The sequence below is a fragment of the Delphinapterus leucas genome, chromosome 9 (genome assembly GCF_059928025.1).
Source record: "Delphinapterus leucas isolate spDelLeu-1000000601 "Yukka" chromosome 9, BTC_Dleu_Yukka2, whole genome shotgun sequence".
Lineage (NCBI taxonomy): Eukaryota > Metazoa > Chordata > Mammalia > Artiodactyla > Monodontidae > Delphinapterus > Delphinapterus leucas.
Genome location: NC_143137.1, coordinates 88746770 through 88764417, shown reverse-complemented (window position 1 = coordinate 88764417; position 17648 = coordinate 88746770). Strand labels below are relative to the sequence as shown.

Here is a 17648-nt window from a genome sequence, read left to right as displayed (position 1 = left end):
CTTGAGCTCATTTGAGGTAGACTCTGATATTGCAACCCCAAAAGCCCCAGGCTAAAACAGTTGCATGCATGAAGACACATGTACATGGCCACTTAAAGGATTCTTCTCAAATTTATTCACTCCTCTTGTTTTTCTTGGGGTTTTTTTGTTTTGTTTTTAGCTGGAAGAGGATTAAAGACAAAAAAGCTTAACAAGGGATGAAGGAGAAATTACTTTGTGAGCAATAGAATTCCTTAGCTAAGATTCTGTAAATTAGTCTATATGTTTTAAAAGTATGCAATAGGGACTTCCCTGGTGGTGCAGTGGTTAAGGCTCCGCCTGCCAATGCAGTGGACACAGGTTCGATCCCTGGTCCAGGAAGATCCCACATGCCACAGAGCAACTAAGCCCGTGTGCCACAGCTACTGAGCCTGAGCCCTAGAGCCCACGAGCCACAGCTACTGAGCCCACATGCCACAACTACTGAAGCCCATGCATCTAGAGCCCATGCTCTGCAACAAGAGAAGCCACCACAATGAGAAGTCTGCCCACCACAATGAGGAGTAGCCCCTGCTCGCTGAAACTAGAGAAAGCCCACGCGCAGCAACAAAGACCCAACACAGACAAAAATAAATAATAATTTTTTTTTAAGTATGCAATAGGGCTTCCCTGGTGGCGCAGTGGTTGAGAGCCCGCCTGCCGATGCAGGGGACGCTGGTTCATGCCCTGGTCCGGGAAGATCCCACATGCCGCGAAGCGGCTGGGCCCGTGAGCCATGGCCGCTGAGCCTGCGCGTCCGGAGCCTGTGCTCCGCAGCGGGAGAGGCCACAACAGTGAGAGGCCCGCGTACAGCAAAAAAAAAAAAAGTATGCAATAAATAAGTTCAACTTATGGTTTATAACTAAAATGAAGGGAATTAATTGGGTTAGTGAGAACAACTAACAGCACAAGGGCCAGTGCTGACACAGTTTGAATTTAAAAATATAAAAGACTATTTTGTGGAATGGAGCCTATCAGAATCATCAGTGGAGATTTTAAAAAACAGATTTTGAAAGGCTATGCCAAGGACCTACTGCAGCAACCCTGATAAATAGAAAAGTTTGAGAATGACTGATCTAATATGGGCACCTTAATCTTTTAAAAATTATGTATATTTTATATTTTGCTTACTTTAGGGGTTGTTTTTAATGATAAAGGTTCAAATTCCTTAGTTCTGTCGTCTCTAACTATGCATTCGTACCACTACCAGGTGGTCTCACCAATGCTACGTGACAAGTTTTCAGCTGATTACGTGCAGACGTAATAAAGATTTGGGTGAATTTTGTAGATTTTTACACCAAGGTCAGGTCCCAGACAAAAATTAACAATCACTAGGGTATCAGAAAGGCACCGAGCAAACATGGAAGATTCGTTAAGAGGTTTTATGATACTATCAGAGCAACAGTCTCCTTAGCTTGAATAAGAGAGTGAACCAAAATCTGACCCAGATAAATAATTTAGGAATGGCTTTAACTAGCTCCTGATGTGATTCTCCGGATACTAAAATCATTCGTGTGTAAGCATGACAGATGCGAAGCCCTTGGGCTCTTGAAAGCAACCTCTCTTCTCTCTTCATTAGAGTGGCTGAAAAGACCACCAGATGCTCTCTTAGACACTAGAGCGACAAGAAGCCCAGGATGGCTGCAAACTCACCCTGCAACCCCAAGGATGAAATAACGCTCGGTGGTTCCATGGGAAGGACCCAACTGGCCATCAGTGCTACCAAGTGGGAGTCTCTGAGCCACATCCACGAGGGAGGGCCCATTCAGTTCTATTGGTAAGTGCACTGTAGTCTGTCCACACAGAGTTCTGTTGTTCTACTTCACGCCAGAAGAAAGATGTGTGAGAAAGAGGGCCAGCCAGGAAGATACAAACCCCTATTATTTTCTTTTGTGATTTTTTTTTTAACAACTCATTTCTGTACCTTTTTTCTTAAAGTCTCTGAAATCAAAGGGAGCTAGCTCTTGATACGGATGAGGGAGGGGATCAAAAGGATGCCAGTCATCCTGTGTTTTGCTTAATTTGTTCCAGAACAGTGAATGCACTTCTCCCAGGTTTGATCTTCTAAGAACTGAATTTGGCCATTTCCCAGACAGCTCTAGAAGTTGGCTAACAATCATAACTTGGGTCACAGGTTGGAAATCATTCTTTTTTTTTTTTTTTTTTTTGGAAATAATTCTTTGAATAACCCTCCTGGCTTTCCCACACATCCTGTCCCCAACCACTTCCTATAAGCTCAGGGTGACTTGCAGCAAAAGGTTTTCATTTACTTCTGCTGTTAACCCAGCCTAGAAAGAGGAACTCCTGCCAGGCCCTTTATAGTAGCAGCAGCAGCAGTAGTTACTAGCAACAACAACAACAACAAAAATTGACAAATACTATCACCTTTGATTTCACAGCAGTCCCATGAGGGAAGGTAAGTACTATGATCTTTTTTTAAAAATAAATTTATTTATTTTATTTATTTATTTTTGGCTGCACTGGGTCTTCATATCTGTGTGCGGGCTTTCTCTAGTTGCCCCAAGCGGGGGTTACTCTTCTCTTGCAGAGCACGGGCTCTAGACGCTCGGGCTTCAGTAGTTGTGGCACGCGGGCTCAGCAGTTGTGGCTCGTGGGCTCTAGAGTGCAGGCTCAGTAGTTGTGGCTCGCAGGCTTTGTTGCTCCATGGCATGTGGGATCTTCCCGGACCAGGGCTCAAACCTGTGTCCCCTGCATTGGCAGGTGGATTCTTAACCACTGCGCCACCAGGGAAGCCCCCAGTACGATGATCTTCTGAGATTCAGAAAAGTGAAGCTAGACAGGAAGAAAGCAGGCCCTTTAAATTCAAGTCTTTTAGCTGTAACTCAGTTCAAGGATGTGGACCCTGATGTTCAAAGAGGTTATATCACCTACCCAAGTTACCTCAACTAATTAGTCACAGACCCAGTTGACTGGTTAAATAACTAGTAGAACCAGAGAAAACTACTTCTCAAATGTTACGAGGAGTCTGAACCTGCGTAGCTGGTGTTGCTTCCAAGGGCTTCCCATGGGAGATGCAATGGCTTCATTCTGTCACACTGTAGAGAGCTCACTGGCGACAGAATGAGGAAACGGATTTTAAATTGACATAAGAAAGAGATATCTAATATACTTGAAAAGTGGAGAGATGGTCATGCCCAGCCTAAAAATATAGGCCGTTCAAGGAGACCCAAGCCACCTCTGGGCTCAGAAAACATCTCAGGTCCCTTCCAAGCCCAAGGTTTCTGAGTCCCTGGAAAAGCGGGGAGGAAGAAGAGAGGCTTTGAAAGCAGACGTCATGATTCAGTGAGAATGATGGCTGCATTTTTACTCTGCATGGTGAATGAAGAACAGATATTCCCTTATTTTCTGAGATCCAGGTAGGGCGATGAAGGAGAATGGAGTAAGAATTAATGCAATGAGAGCTGGAGACACAAAAGAATGAGGGGAACAAGCAAGTAGGGAGGAGAAGAAAAAAAAGGAACGCGTAAAATTTCCTCAGAGGGAAGCATTTGAAAGGACACTGCATCTCAAACCCGATAATACCTGACAAACTCAACTTCAGGTATTCCAGAGAAATAAAAAAAAGGTATCACCTAATTGAAAAAATTCAAAACCCTATTTTTAGTCCACTTCTTCATTCCTTCCATACAGAAATATTTAACCACGTATTGTGATTGCTGTTATGGGCTGGCAGAATTGTGTCCTCCAAAAAAGATATGTTGAAACCTAACTCCTAGTACCTCAGCGTGAGACCTTACTTGGAAATAAGGTCTTTACAAGGGTAATCAAGTAAAAATGAGGTCATTAGGGTGGGCCTAATCCAATATGACCAGTGTCTTTATAAAAAGGGAAATGTGGGCATAGAGACAGAGACACACAGGGAGAATGCCACATGAAAATGAAGGCAGAGAAGACAGAACGCCAAGGACTGCTGGTAAGCCACGAGCAGCTAGGAGAGGGGTGTGAGACAGGTTCTCCTTCAAAGCCCTCACAGGAGCCAACCCTGCAGACACCTTGATCTTGGACTTCTAGCCTCCAGAACTATGAAACTGTAAATTTCCATTGTTCAAGCCACCCAGTTCCTGGTACTTCTGTTATGGTCTCCCTAGCAAACTAACAGAACTGGCTCTTCTGAGTTTCACCTTTCCTGGACACACACTTTCCAGTAAAGGTCTGGAGTGCTCTGAAATTGTGAAGCTCAAAAGCAAGTTAGAGCAGGAACTAATCATAGACGTCATTGAGTAGAACTTTTGTTTCACAACAAGAAAATCAAAATCCAGGAAGGGTGAGTGACTTGCCCATGTTTTCACAGTGGCAGAACCATGACTAAAGCCCAGGCATCCTGAATTTTTTTTTTTAATAGATTTTGTTTTTTTATTTATTTTTTGGCTGCGTTGGGTCTTCGTTGTTGTGCGCAGGCTTTCTCTAGTTGCGGCGAGCGGGGGCTACTCTTCGTTGCAGTGCGAGGGCTATTGCCGTGGCTTCTCTTGTTGCGGAGCACAGGATCTAGGCACACAGGTTTCAGTAGTTGCGGCACGTGGGCTTCAGTAGTTGTGGCTCGTGGGCTCTAGAGCGCAGGCTCAGTAGTTGTGGTGCACAGACTTAGCTGCTCTATGGCATGTAGAATCTTCCTGGACCAGGGCTCGAACCCGTGTCCCCTGCGTTGGCAGGCAGATTCTTAACCACTGCACCACCAGGGATGCCCCAATGTCATCATTTTGATTTTATAAATAAGAAACAGGCTCAGAGAAGTTAGGTGTCTTGTCCAAGGTCACACAGCTAGGAAGTGGCAGAGTTAGGCTTTGAACCCAGCTGATATCCAGGTTGGCTCTTTCCACTACTTTGTATTTATACCAGGGTGTGCACGTTGCTGCCTGCATGTGGGTTTTGACATTTGCTATTTTTTGGCTGTAACATCAGTGTAACTGCATGACTTTTACTTTATGACATCTTTATCCAACCCTCCATCCCTTACGGCCATGTGTTTTATTTTATAAATTGTGGCAAAATATTCATAACCTAAAACTTACCATTTAACCATTTTAAGTGCACAGTTCTCTGGCATTAAGGGCATTCTCATTATTGTACAACCATTCACTGCTATCCATCTCCAGAATGTTTTCATCACCCCTGAAAAAATACAGGATGTTTCCCGCGTTGCTGTGTCATCCTTGCACACGGGCCACACTACTTGTCTCTGTATTATTCCATGTGCTGCCCAAGTGAGCACAGTGGGCGTTCGACTCAGCCGCTGGTTTTCTAATTCTTGGCTCCTCTCCAATTTTTCTTTCTTCTTTTTCTTTCTGTGACCTGCTGCCTTCTGCTCAGTAATGAAACGGACTGTCCTATTCATACATGTGCCTGTTCAGAGTCCCGAGCCAGACGAAGGAGAAAGCAATGTGATTGTCTGTAAAATGGCCTGGCTTGGACCCTGCCTCACCAATCCCCAGGAGTGAACAAGGAACGAGGAAAAGATTCGCAAACTGCCTAATTCAAATCTGAATCAGTTAGTGACTCTGATTTGCTCTACTTTGGGATCACTGGGGTGAGACTCAGAGCACTGCCCAGTGCTAGGGCTGGAGGAAGAGATGGGGTTCATCAGGTCTGTGCCCCCCTTGATTCACAGGTAAGACCAGTGAGGATCCAACAGGCAGGACTCGGGACCCTACCCAGAGCTCCCTCCACCTTGACATCTGCTGGCAAGTCTCACCCAATACCCTCCCTTTTCCTCTTAAGTCTATTTGAAAGCCTTTCTCTCCCTAAAAGCCAAAAGTCTATTTAAAAGCCTCGAGCCCCATCAGCTTCTCACACAGGCCATTGATCCCTCTGCCCCACAGGCCCAGTGCTAGGGTGCTACGAGAAGACCTTAAAAAAAATGGCACTGTCGTGGATGCTGTGTTTTGCTAACTAGATCCCCACGTCAGGACAACAGGGTTGTTTCCCCAGCTGCTAGGAACATCGTTGGCTAAAGCCCTCAGCTGCTGGCTCTCTCTGGACAGTCCCCTCCCAGGGCAGATGGCAGCCTGCATCCAGCGACCGGCGCCCCAAACCGGACAGCATGAAGACCATCCTTGCTCCAAGCTCTCTATGCGGCTGCTGAGGCGGGTTGTGACAACCCTACAGCCCAGCCTCTGTCCAGTGTGGCTCCTTCCCCTCCCCCATGGGTGCTAGCCCAGCATCTCCTCTAATAAACCTCCCACACGCTAATCACTCATCAGAGCCTGCCACCAGAAGCCAACAGGCCACAGCCCCGAAATAAAAACAACGAGGAGGTTGTAGCCAATAAATGTTTAAAGGACAGTTTACAGATGCCACTTAAGTCAACTCCATTAATTATCCCCTTTCGTATTATGAGCATCTAAAGTGTCATTACCTCGAATAATAATCTGTAGGTTACAAGTTCTCCGTTTACGTAAATTCCCAGCCTCTATGTAGTAGTTGCAGAGAAACCTTAGCTAATGGTAAATTATGATTTATTGATTTATTTTGGCTTGCAGGATCCTAGTTCCCCAACCAGGACCACTGCAGTGAAAGCACCAAGTGCTAACCACTGAACCACCAGGGAATTCCAAATGGTAAGTTAAAGGCAGAACTTACAGCCAAATACTTTCAAAGACAAAATTATTAGATTGAATATGAAATTGCTAATGTGTGACTGCTCTGGGGGTCTGTAAAAATGGTAATTTCCTATGGTTCAACGTAATATCCTGTCAAAAATGTTTACCAAAAAATTATATTTAATTTGGGACGTAGATGTATTCTAACGAGTTTGCCTTCCAACAGGAAGCATGTACGAGCTATGAAGATGTTAAAAATGGCCTCGCCCTTTGGAATATAGATGCTACAAGCAGAACATAGAGATGAAAGTCAAGATAATGCCAAGATCTGGGAGCAAAGAAAGGAAACTGACCCACAGACCTACGTGTCACTCTATGACTCATGGTCCAGTTTGAAGTACTCACTGCCTCTCGGGGTTTCATCCTCACTACCACCTCCCATGTCCTCTCTCCATTTTCTCCTTTCCCTTTCTATTCTCACTCTCTCTGCTAGAGGCCTTCCTTGTCTGCAGGAAAGCATGGCAAGGAGAAGAATCTATGGTTTAAGGGGAGGAAACACATTTTGTGCTAGTCTCTCTTCTTTCCATGAAAGGCTTTTTCATGATGATACCAACATTGAGAGTTTCCTATGTTCATTACCCTTTCAGGCCCTTATGACAATCCCCCAAATCTCTACAAATAAATGAGCTGATTCACTTCTCCAAAAATGCTTTGTCCCCACAAATACTTATTCATGGGAAGAGGCTCTGAGGTTAGTCTGTTCCTCTCAGACTATTTTGTTTATTGATTGCTTTATTGTGCTGATTCGACATTAGTAAGCATTTGGGCCTCTGATTTATACTTTGTGCAACTTTGAAAGTCTAATGATTGGTACAGAGAACTCAAGGCTCTTGCGATGTGGGTTCCCATCACCATGCTTACCCGAACCTGGACCGGCTGCCTCCCCTTCTCCCTCACCCCATGTGGGGTGCCCATGAGAGTGCAGGGATCAAGGGGCACAGGGCCAAGAGGCTCTCATCTGCCCAGGACACCCTCCAGGACCTGGTGGGGGCACCCTGAGGCTGGGCGAGCCAGGCCAGAGGAAAAGGAACAGGATAGAGGCCTAGGCCTGGACCTTGAGAAACTAAAATCTTGTAGGCAGGAGCATTCAACAAGAAAACCTACACCTGCTATCAGTAAGTAGGTGAGGTCCTTTAAAAAAAATATGAGTCTGCAAGTGTGAAGGCAATGATTGGTGGAAAGTGGGGCATCAAGAAGGAAACTATACACACACACACACACACACACACACACACCATTCCAATCCCACAACCCAAAGATAACTGCTGTAAATATTTCTTTAATGTTGAATCATTATGTTGTATACCTGAAACTAATAGAATGTTGTATGTCAAATATACTTCAATAAAAAAATAAAATTTCTAAAAACTTCTCTCATTTCGTTTTACTTGGAGTTAGCAGAAAAAAAGTGAACTGAAACTAGAGGAGTGGCTGAATTTTATACATACATACATATATATATATTTCTTCAAAACAAGACCTATTAGTTACTAAGGAACACTTCAAAAAGATTACGAAAATATGAGACTGACATTAAGGTTAATGGGTATTTTTTTAAGCTTATGCTTCTTCACGTCCATAAGTTTAAGTTTCCAGATGCTGAGCTTAAATGACTGTCCAATCAAAATCCAAAGTCCTCAGGCTCCCTGACTTCAGACTATATGACAAAGCTACAGTCATCAAAACAGTATGGTACTGGCACAAAAACAGAAATATAGATCAGTGGAACAGGATAGAAAGTCCACAGATAAACCCACACATTTGTGTTCACCTAACCTATGACAAAGGAGGCAAGAATATACAATGAAGAAAAGACAGTCTCTTCAATAAGTGGTCCTGGGAAAACTGAACAGCTACATGTAAAAGAATGAAATTAGAACATTCTCTAACACTATACACAAAAATAAACTCAAAATGGATTAAAGACCTAAATGTAAGACCTGATACTATAAAACTCTAAGAGGAAAACATAGGCAGAACAATCTCTGACATAAATCACAGCAACATCTTTTTTGATCCACCTCCTAATGAAAATAACAAAAATAAACAAATGGGACCTAATTAAACTTAAAAGCTTTTGCACAGCAAAGGAAGCCATAAACAAAATAACAAGACAACCCACAGAATGGGAGAAAATATCTGCAAACGAAGCTACCGACAAGGGATTAATCTCCAAAATATACAAAAAATCAAATCAAAAAATCGGCAGAAAATCGAAACAGACATTGCTCCAAAGAAGACATACAGATGGCCAAGAGGCACATGAAAAGATGCTCGACATCACTAATTATTAGAGAACTGCAAATCGAAACTACTATGAGGTATCACCTCACACCAGTCAGAATGGCCATCATCAAAAAATCTACAGGGCTTCCCTGGTAGAGCAGTGGTTGAGAGTCCGCCTGCTGATGCAGGGGACACGGGTTCGTGCCCCGGTTCGGGAAGATCCCACATGCCACAGAGCGGCTAGGCCCGTGAGCCATGGCCGCTGAGCCTGCGCGGCCGGAGCCTGTGCTCCACCACGGGAGAGGCCACAACAGTGAGAGGCCCGCGTACTGCAAAAAAAAAAAAAAAAAAAATCTACAAACCACTGATGCTGGAGAGGGTGTTGAGAAAAGAGAACCCTCCTACACTGTTAGTGGGAATGTAAACTGGTAACAGCCACTGTGGAGAATGGGATGGAGGTCCCTTAAAAAATTAAAAATAGAGCTACCATATGATCCAGCAATCCCACTCCTGGGCATATATCCAGAGAAAACCGTAATTCAAAAAGATACATGTATCCCAGGGACTTCCCTGGTGGTGCAGTGGTTAAGAATCCACCTGCTAATGCAGGGCACACGGGTTCAATCCCTGGTGCAGGAAGATCCCACATGCCACAGAGCAAGTAAACCTGTGTGCCACAACTACTAAGCCTGCACTCTAGAGCCCACGAGCCACAACTACTGAGCCTGCACGCCTAGCCCATGCTCCACAACAAGAGAAGCCACCACAATGAGAAGCTCATACACTGCAACGAAGAGTAGCCCCTGCTCATCACAACTAGAGAAAGGCTGCACGCAGCAACGAAGACCCAATGCAGCCATAAATAAATAAATAAATAAAAGATAAGGTAAGGTACGTGCACCCCAATGTTCACTGCAGCACTATTTACAATAGCCAGGACATGGAAGCAACCTAAATATCTATGGACAGAGGAATGGATAAAGAAGATGTGATACGCATATACAATGGAATATCACTCAGCCATAAAAAAATGAATGAAATAATGCCATTTGCAGCGACATGGATGGACCTAGAGATTGTCATACTTAGTGAAGTAAGTCAGACAAAGAAAGACAAATATCATATGATATCGCTTATATATGGAATCTAAAAAACGGTACAAATGAACCTATTTACAAAACAGAAATAGAGTCAGAAATGTAGAAAACAAAGTTAAGGCTACCAATGGGGAATGGTGGGTGGAGGATAAATTGCGAGATTGGGACTGACATATACACACTACTATATATAAAATAGAAAGCTAATAAGAACTTACTATATAGCACAGGGAACTCTACTCAATACTCTGTAATGACCTATATGGGAACAGAATCTAAAAAGGAGTAGATATATGTATATGTATAACTGATTCACTTTGCTGTACCTCAGAAGCTAACACAACATTGTAAATCCACTATACTCCAATAAACATTAACTTAAAAAATATAAAATAGACAATAAATATAAGCTTTGACATGAGAACAAAAAAACAAAGTCACCAATACTATGTTAAAAACCACAAAATCATATTTCTTTTTTTTTTTTTTGAGAGGGAAAGAGAAACAATGAGAACAAAATTTACACCTAAGTTTATTCTCTGGGTGATTCTTCAAAATAATTATTAGGGAAAAGCTGATATGTAAAGAAAATATGCTATAAAAATGGCAAACCACTTTCAGGAATAAAAAAGCACACTCAACACAGGCAAATGTGTATACCGAGTACCCATTACAAGTTCAAACAGATTGTATCGACAGATTGTATTGCTATTTAATTCAGAGGGTGTATCACTATTTCTCATATACACTAACTGCTCAAAATCTGACTTGCTTCGCATTCAGACCATGACTTTCTTGTAGAGTGTTTCCTTTTATTTCTCAGAATATCTAGTGGCCATTCTTTTTCTTGTTGGCGGGGGGGGGAGAAAAAAGACTTCTGCCACCATCTCATTGATCGAAGGCTGTGGTGAGACTTCTAGATCCTAATCACAGGACTTGTGTTATATTACCCACTTTCTTCCTGAAAACTGTTTCCATGGAGCCCTCTGACTTCCTGTTCTAATTTGGACTCACTGCTGTCTAGGTGTGCGACACAACTGTCATTGTCTTGGGATGTCATGTCACTGTCCTCCTAGACTGGTTTCTTGGAGCCCATGTTTTTCTCTTTCTTGGGTTCCTTTTCTGCTTGGCTCTAGTACAGCGCTGAGTAGCTGTTCTAGAAAAAGGATAGAGAAGACAATCTTTCAGAGTCCTTGCCTGTGTCTGAAGGTATTTTTAGGCTTCGCCTAGCTGGGGTATATTTATATGTTCAAATCATTTCCCTCAGAACCTGGAACTTGGTGCTCCCTTTTCTTTTAACGTCCAGTGTTGCTGATTGGAGTCTTCTGATCCATTGTGGCTTTAGTCAAGCGATTTTATGTTTTCTTTCTGAAAACTTTAAGGATACTCTTTTTTTATCCCTGTAGGGCAGAAGTGTCACCAATATGTATCGAGATGGGCCCTTTCAATCTGAAGACCAAGTCATTTCTCTCTTTTGAGAAAAGTCACATCCTCTCTCCGTGTTCTCTTTCCGTCTTCTGAGACTCCTATTAGAGGAATTGGAGGGCAAACTGCTTCGATCTTTTCCCAACCTTTTTTTATCTCTTTTGACATCATGTCTCTAAGTTTCAGAAGATTTCTTTTTTCAACTTTATCTTCCAGATTTCGAATTCAGTCCTTGGCGGCATCTATTTTATTTTTCAGACTTTTGTGGAATTTTGAAAAAAGAATTTTTTTATTTTTGGCCACATCACACAGCATGTGGGGTCTTAGTTCCCTGACCAGGGATCAAACCCACACCGCCTGCAGTGGAAACATGGAGTCCTAACCACTGGACCGCCAGGGATGTCCCTGAAATTAATTTTGATAATCATATTGTCAAGATTTCAATTTCAAGAATTCTAGTTTTCTGACTATTCCTTTCAATGGCAACTTGCTTTCAGTTTATGGATATAATGTCCTCTTGAATCTCTCCCATCTCTACTGAGACCACCTCAAAAGTTCTCTTCCTCCCCAGCATTATCTCGTTTTCCCCTAGCGGAAGGTTGTTCTGCTCCTTCACGGTTCAACTCCTCCTTTGCACTGATGGTTCTCTTTAATTACCTGGTTATCTTTAGCCTTACACATTGACAAATGGACAGCCAGTTTGTCCTGGGCTTCCCCTGAGCTGTGTTTTGAGTAGTATTTTGCACGAGGTGAGGGCTAGGGATTGGGAAAGTCTGGGTGAAGCATCCCAGGTTGATTTATGTGTGTTTTGTGTTTATCCCCTCCTTCAACTGTGCGTCCTGTTAATAATAGGTACTGTACGGGGCTCCAGGTAAGTGTCACTGCGGTAGGGCCTCTATTTTAATACTGTTCCTAACACTTCATTGCAGATTTGCATAAGTAAGCAAATCACAGTCAAGACCAAGAAGTTACCATGACTAGGAAAAGAATGTCATGCCGGGGATAAAAGAGAGACAGAGATGAAAATGGAAGGTTTAGAGTGCGTGTAAGATGACTGACAAAGGGTTTTTAATGGAGGGAGAGAGAGGCCAGTCTGATGGCAAATGAGAACACTACCACTCCCACCATCTGCTGCTACCTTCCCAAAGAGACACTTGAAGACTGACTTCCATTTTTTACTTGCCCCTCCAAGGAACAGAAATATCTGCTCCTGCCTCTTCACGGGGTCCTGCAGAACTGAGAGAGAAGCTGTGAAGCAATCGGAAAGAAAGGAGGCCCTACTGTTCAGGGTCCAAGGACCCAGCACAGCCCTGGCAGGCTGCTCGTGCTCTGGCTCAGCGCCCACATGGGCGGCTGCACTATTGCTCCACATCACCATGAGGAGGCCATGTCCCTTCCTAGCTGACCTTCGATTTAACATCTCTGCTGCTTAGCCAACTCTGATTACGACAGCAACTTTGATAAGCTTCACACGCTATCAGAACTTTTTCTTTTAAGGTTACTCTGCTCATGGAAATTTTCAAACATATGCAAAAGTAAGGAGAACAGATAATGAATTCTCAAGTGCCTATCACCCAGTGTCTTAGTTCATTTGGGCTGCTGTAACAGAAGAGCATAGACTGGGTGGCTTACAAACAAAAGAAAGGTATTTCTCACAGTTATGGTAGCTGGAGGTCAAGATCAGGGTGCAAGAACTGTTGAGTTCTGGGACTTCCCTGGTGGCACAGTGGTTAAGAATCCACCTGCCAAGGCAGGAGACACGGGTTCAAGCCCTGGTCTGGGAAGATCTCACATGCCGTGAAGCAACTAAGCCCGTGTGTCACAACTGCTGAGCCTGCGCTCTAGAGCCCAGGAGCCACAACTACTGAGCCCGTGTGCCACAGCTACTGAAGCCCACATGCCTAGAGCCCGTGCTTCGCAACAACAGAAGCCACCACAATGAGAAGCCCACGCACCGCAATGAAGAGTAGCCCCCACTTGCCACAACTAGAGAGAGCCCACACACAGCAACAAATATCCAAGGCAGCCAAAAATTAATTGATTAATTTTTTTAAAAAATAAGAATGGTTGAGTTCTGGTGAAAGCCCTCTTCCTGGTTCACAGACAGTCCTCTTCTTGCTGTAACCTCACATAGGGAAAGGGAAGGGGCTAGGGAGCTCTGTGTGGTCTCTTTTATAAGGGCACTAATCCCATTTAGGAGGGATCCACCCTCATAACCTAATTATCTTCCAAAGGCCCAATCTCCTAAAACCATCACACTGGGGGTTAACATTTCAGCGTATGAATTTCAGGTGGATACAAACATTCCATCTATAGTGTTGGGAGGAGGAAATTCCCCCTCTACCCCTCTTGAGTTCTTGTGGCTGGACTAATAAAATTGGCACAAGACAGATTAAGAGAAAAGAAACTAATTTTAATTGTGTGCACAGAGGTCTCATAGAAATGGAACCTAAGAAGTAGCCAAAGTAGGCCGTTTTTATACTTTTTAGACAAAGAAGCAACAAATTTGTGAGGAATTGACACAACAAAGAAACTTGGGTTTGAAGTGCTCAATTAGTGAAAAATCTAAACAGAGTTTGGGCTTGGGGTAGTAAATTAAAGAAGTAACAAGATTTACTTTTACAGGCTTCTGGGCCCAAATTCCCTACCTCTGGAAATAAGGGTGTCCTTCTACCTGCAGGTGTAAGGAGTACACCTTTCACATGAGAGATTGATCTCCTGCTTTGGAGGAGACAGCAGAGGGTCACAGTGTCCCTCTTGCATTGGCCATTTCTTAAATAACTTTCATTCAAAATTATCAGTATGCCATTGAGGCATGTCTTGGGGCCACCTACTAGGCCCCAATAACAGCATCCAACTTCAACAACTATATCAACATTTTGCAAATTTAAGAACCTCCTTTTGGAGTGGGGATGGGGGAAACAAAGAACCTACTTTTAAGAAGGACTCATTTTTCAAAATGAGACTCTCCTTTTTCATAAGCATGCATCCAAGCTCCACTCCTGGAAATCCTATGATCAAGCCCAAGAAAACACAGTTTTAAAGTGCTTCATAAGTGATTCTGATGCCCACAGAAAATTGAGAGCCATTGCTGTAGTGAAATGAGAACGAGAGTATGATTCTAGGATATACACGGCACTCAAACATCTTTGATAAATAAGAGAAGACCCAGGAGACATAAAAGAAAAATGGTTACATCACTCTATATAAAAAAATGTAAATGGCAGTATAACAAAAGATCACAAGAGAAAAGGAAGACAAATAATAGGATGAGAGGCATATTTTCAACATAGATAATATCCTTAATTCATGGAGATTTCTTATAAATTAGTAATATTTGTTTATTCAAAATAGCAGTATTTGTAAAATCCCATAGACAAAAGCTGTGAACAAACACAGACTGTTCAGATGTAGAAGAGAGTCCGAAAATGGCCAATAAATCTACGTATAGATGCACTGTCTCTTTAAAGATCAGGAAAACGCAAATTAAAATAATAAGAAACCGTTTCCACCCATCAAATTAGCCAAAATTGAGATGATTCCTTATCTCCCAATGTTGGTAAGGTTTGGAGAAGACGGTTACTCTGTTCGCTAATTAATAGGACTATAAATTGCTGCAAACTTTTTAGATAGTAATCAGACACCATGATTTAAAATGTGTAATGCCGTGGAACAACTAAGCCCGTGTGCCACAACTACTGAGCCTGCGCTCTAGAGCCCGTGAGCCACAACTACTGAAGCCCGCGCACCTACAGCCCGTGCTCCACAACAAGAGAAGCCACCGCGATGAGAAGCCCGCGCACCGCAACGAAGAGTAGCCCCTGCTCGTTGCAACTAGAGAAAGCCCGTGTGCAGCAAAGAAGACCCAACGCAGCCAAAAATAAAATAAATTAAATAAATTTTAAAAATAAATAAATAAAATAAAATGTGTAATGCACACACTCTTGAACCCAAAAATCCTACTTGGGGGCATCCAGCCAGGAGAAATAAAAGTACAAGTATATTAAGACCTACGTTTCATAATAGCATCTACAGCTAACATTTACTGAGGACCTACTATGTGCTGAGAGCTGTGCTAAGTGAATTACAAAGGATGCTTTAATTTATCTGCATGACAACTTTATGAGGTAGTTCCCATTACCTCAGAAAAAGACTAAAATTTAGCAAACTTAAATATGTTGCCAAAGGTTTAAAAGAAATGTGCTACTAAATGTTGGAGTTGGGGGCTTCCCTGGTGCCGCAGTGGTTGAGAGTCCACCTGCCGATGCAGGGGACACGGGTTCGTGCCCCGGTCCGGGAAGATCCCACATGCCGCGGAGCGGCTGGGCCCGTGAGCCATGGTCGCTGAGCCTGCGCGTCCAGAGCCTGTGCTCCGCAACGGGAGAGGCCACAAGAGTGAGAGGCCCACGTACCGCAAAAAAAAAAAAAAAAAAAGGTGGAGTTGGAACTTGAAACCGGTAAACATGACTGCAGAGTTCATGCTCTTGGCCATTGCAATGTGCTGCCAAACTAGAAACAAATAACCAAAAAAAAAAAAAAAAACTAACCCCAATGCCCTGGAGAGAGGAATAGTCTTTCCAATAAGCTCAACCATTAGAAACGCAAAATGTCCCACTTTGGTATCACAATTAAAATCCACTTTGGGGGCGGGGAAGTTGGAACAAATATATTTTCCACAGACACAGAAAGAAGAAGTTGTGATGAGGAAGAAAGAGACAAGTATGAAAGTCTTCCTGGATGGGAAGAAATTTCTCTGCAAGGCAACCTCAACTTCTCCCTGTAAATGCCTGGTTAGACTTCTAACCAGGCCACGGGCAAGATGCATTTTCCCCAATTGCCCTTCAGAAGCAGCTGTGCTGGCCTCACCCCAGCTGGCCCTCCCAAGGAAAAGGGTTGAGTGTATGAGCAACTTTTTAAATTGGCAGATGAATGCTGAGTATGAGGATTCTCAGGGCACTGGAAGCATGGCCTCAATTTTCCTGGAAAATGACCACTTGTTTGTTTCATCTCCTTGGAATGTGCAGAGGATGTCATGAATACTCTGTCTTACCAAGCCCCTGGCTGACCCTGCCCTGAGACCTTAACCCCTGGTGGAAAGGAGACAAGCTTCTTACCAATGGCAGGGTCACTGCCCCCACCCTCTGGGTTTCAGGGCTGATTCTCCAAAGCTACTTCCTTCTAGGTTTTATGTCCAGAATGTGGGAAAAGATTCCACAGATAAACCATGCACCAGAGCTGTAGCTCTGGGTCCAGAGTACCTAGAAGCACTAAACTATGCTTTAAAATAGAATTATTTAAAACAATGATCAGTATAAACAAATCGCAAGGACCAGTGCAGTGTGTTATAAAGCAGGATTATATTAATCCAATTCTGTGCACCTGAAACCAATAACAAATAATATAAAATAAACAAGTAGTAAGTATTAGCCTGATAATCTATTTAAGAGACTGTGACAACCACGGTCCCAGAGTTGTTTTTTTTTTTGCTTACCGTCAACTGTTATTGATAGCTACTTAACCTAACCTTGTTCTCTCTTCAGACTCACAGGAGTAAACACACTTCTAACTGGTCCAAACCCCTGCCTTACGGTGAAAATCTTTGAAGCATATTTACTGCTTAGGCCCCAATAATGTGGTATTTCCAGACAGACTCTCCCCACACCAAAGTCCTTGTAAAAGTTCCTATTAAGTTCTTCCTTTTCTTGTAGGAAAAGGTGGCTCATTACCAGCCTGTCCGAGAAGGTATGATGCTGCTCCCGTGACATGCCCAAGAGCCCTGAGTACCCTGAATGACACACATCTTCCCAACCTTTGACCAAAACAGAATGAGAAGAGATTGGCCTGCAGCACTAGCTAGGTGGGAAGTGCCCAGATTCTGGGCAGAATACTATTTGGGTTCAGATCCCAGCTCTGCCACTTAACTAGCTATGTGAACCTGGACAAGACACTTCACTTCCCTGTGCCTTGGTTGTACCATCTATAAAATGGGTTTCTCCTTCACAGATTTAAGGAACTGAGAAATTGTATGTAAAACATATAGCACTATGACTACGCAGAGGAAACCCTCAGTAAACATTATTTTTAATTGTTTTTCTCTCAACTCTTTCTTCATCTAGAAAATCAGAAGCGACTGTATTTCTCCGCTTCTTAGGGTTGTCAGGAGAATTAAATGAGATGATGCATGTACTTTTCAATGCCTAGCACATGGTAAGTAAGTCATCAATAAATGTGAGCGGCTCATTTTAAATTTTATACTTTTTATTTC

General features: G+C 43.1%; 1 long non-coding RNA gene and 1 pseudogene across 1 annotated transcript; one reads left to right on the top strand and one right to left on the bottom strand.

Moving 5' to 3' along the window:
• Positions 1–2440: 2440 nt before the first annotated feature.
• Positions 2441–8020, top strand: LOC111164596 (uncharacterized). Its single transcript, XR_016394382.1, has 3 exons — positions 2441–5717; positions 6516–6593; positions 6802–8020. It is a non-coding gene; the product is annotated as an uncharacterized LOC111164596 (long non-coding RNA).
• On the bottom strand, positions 5153–5248 carry LOC115802680 (U6 spliceosomal RNA; annotated as a pseudogene).
• Positions 8021–17648: the final 9628 nt, after the last annotated feature.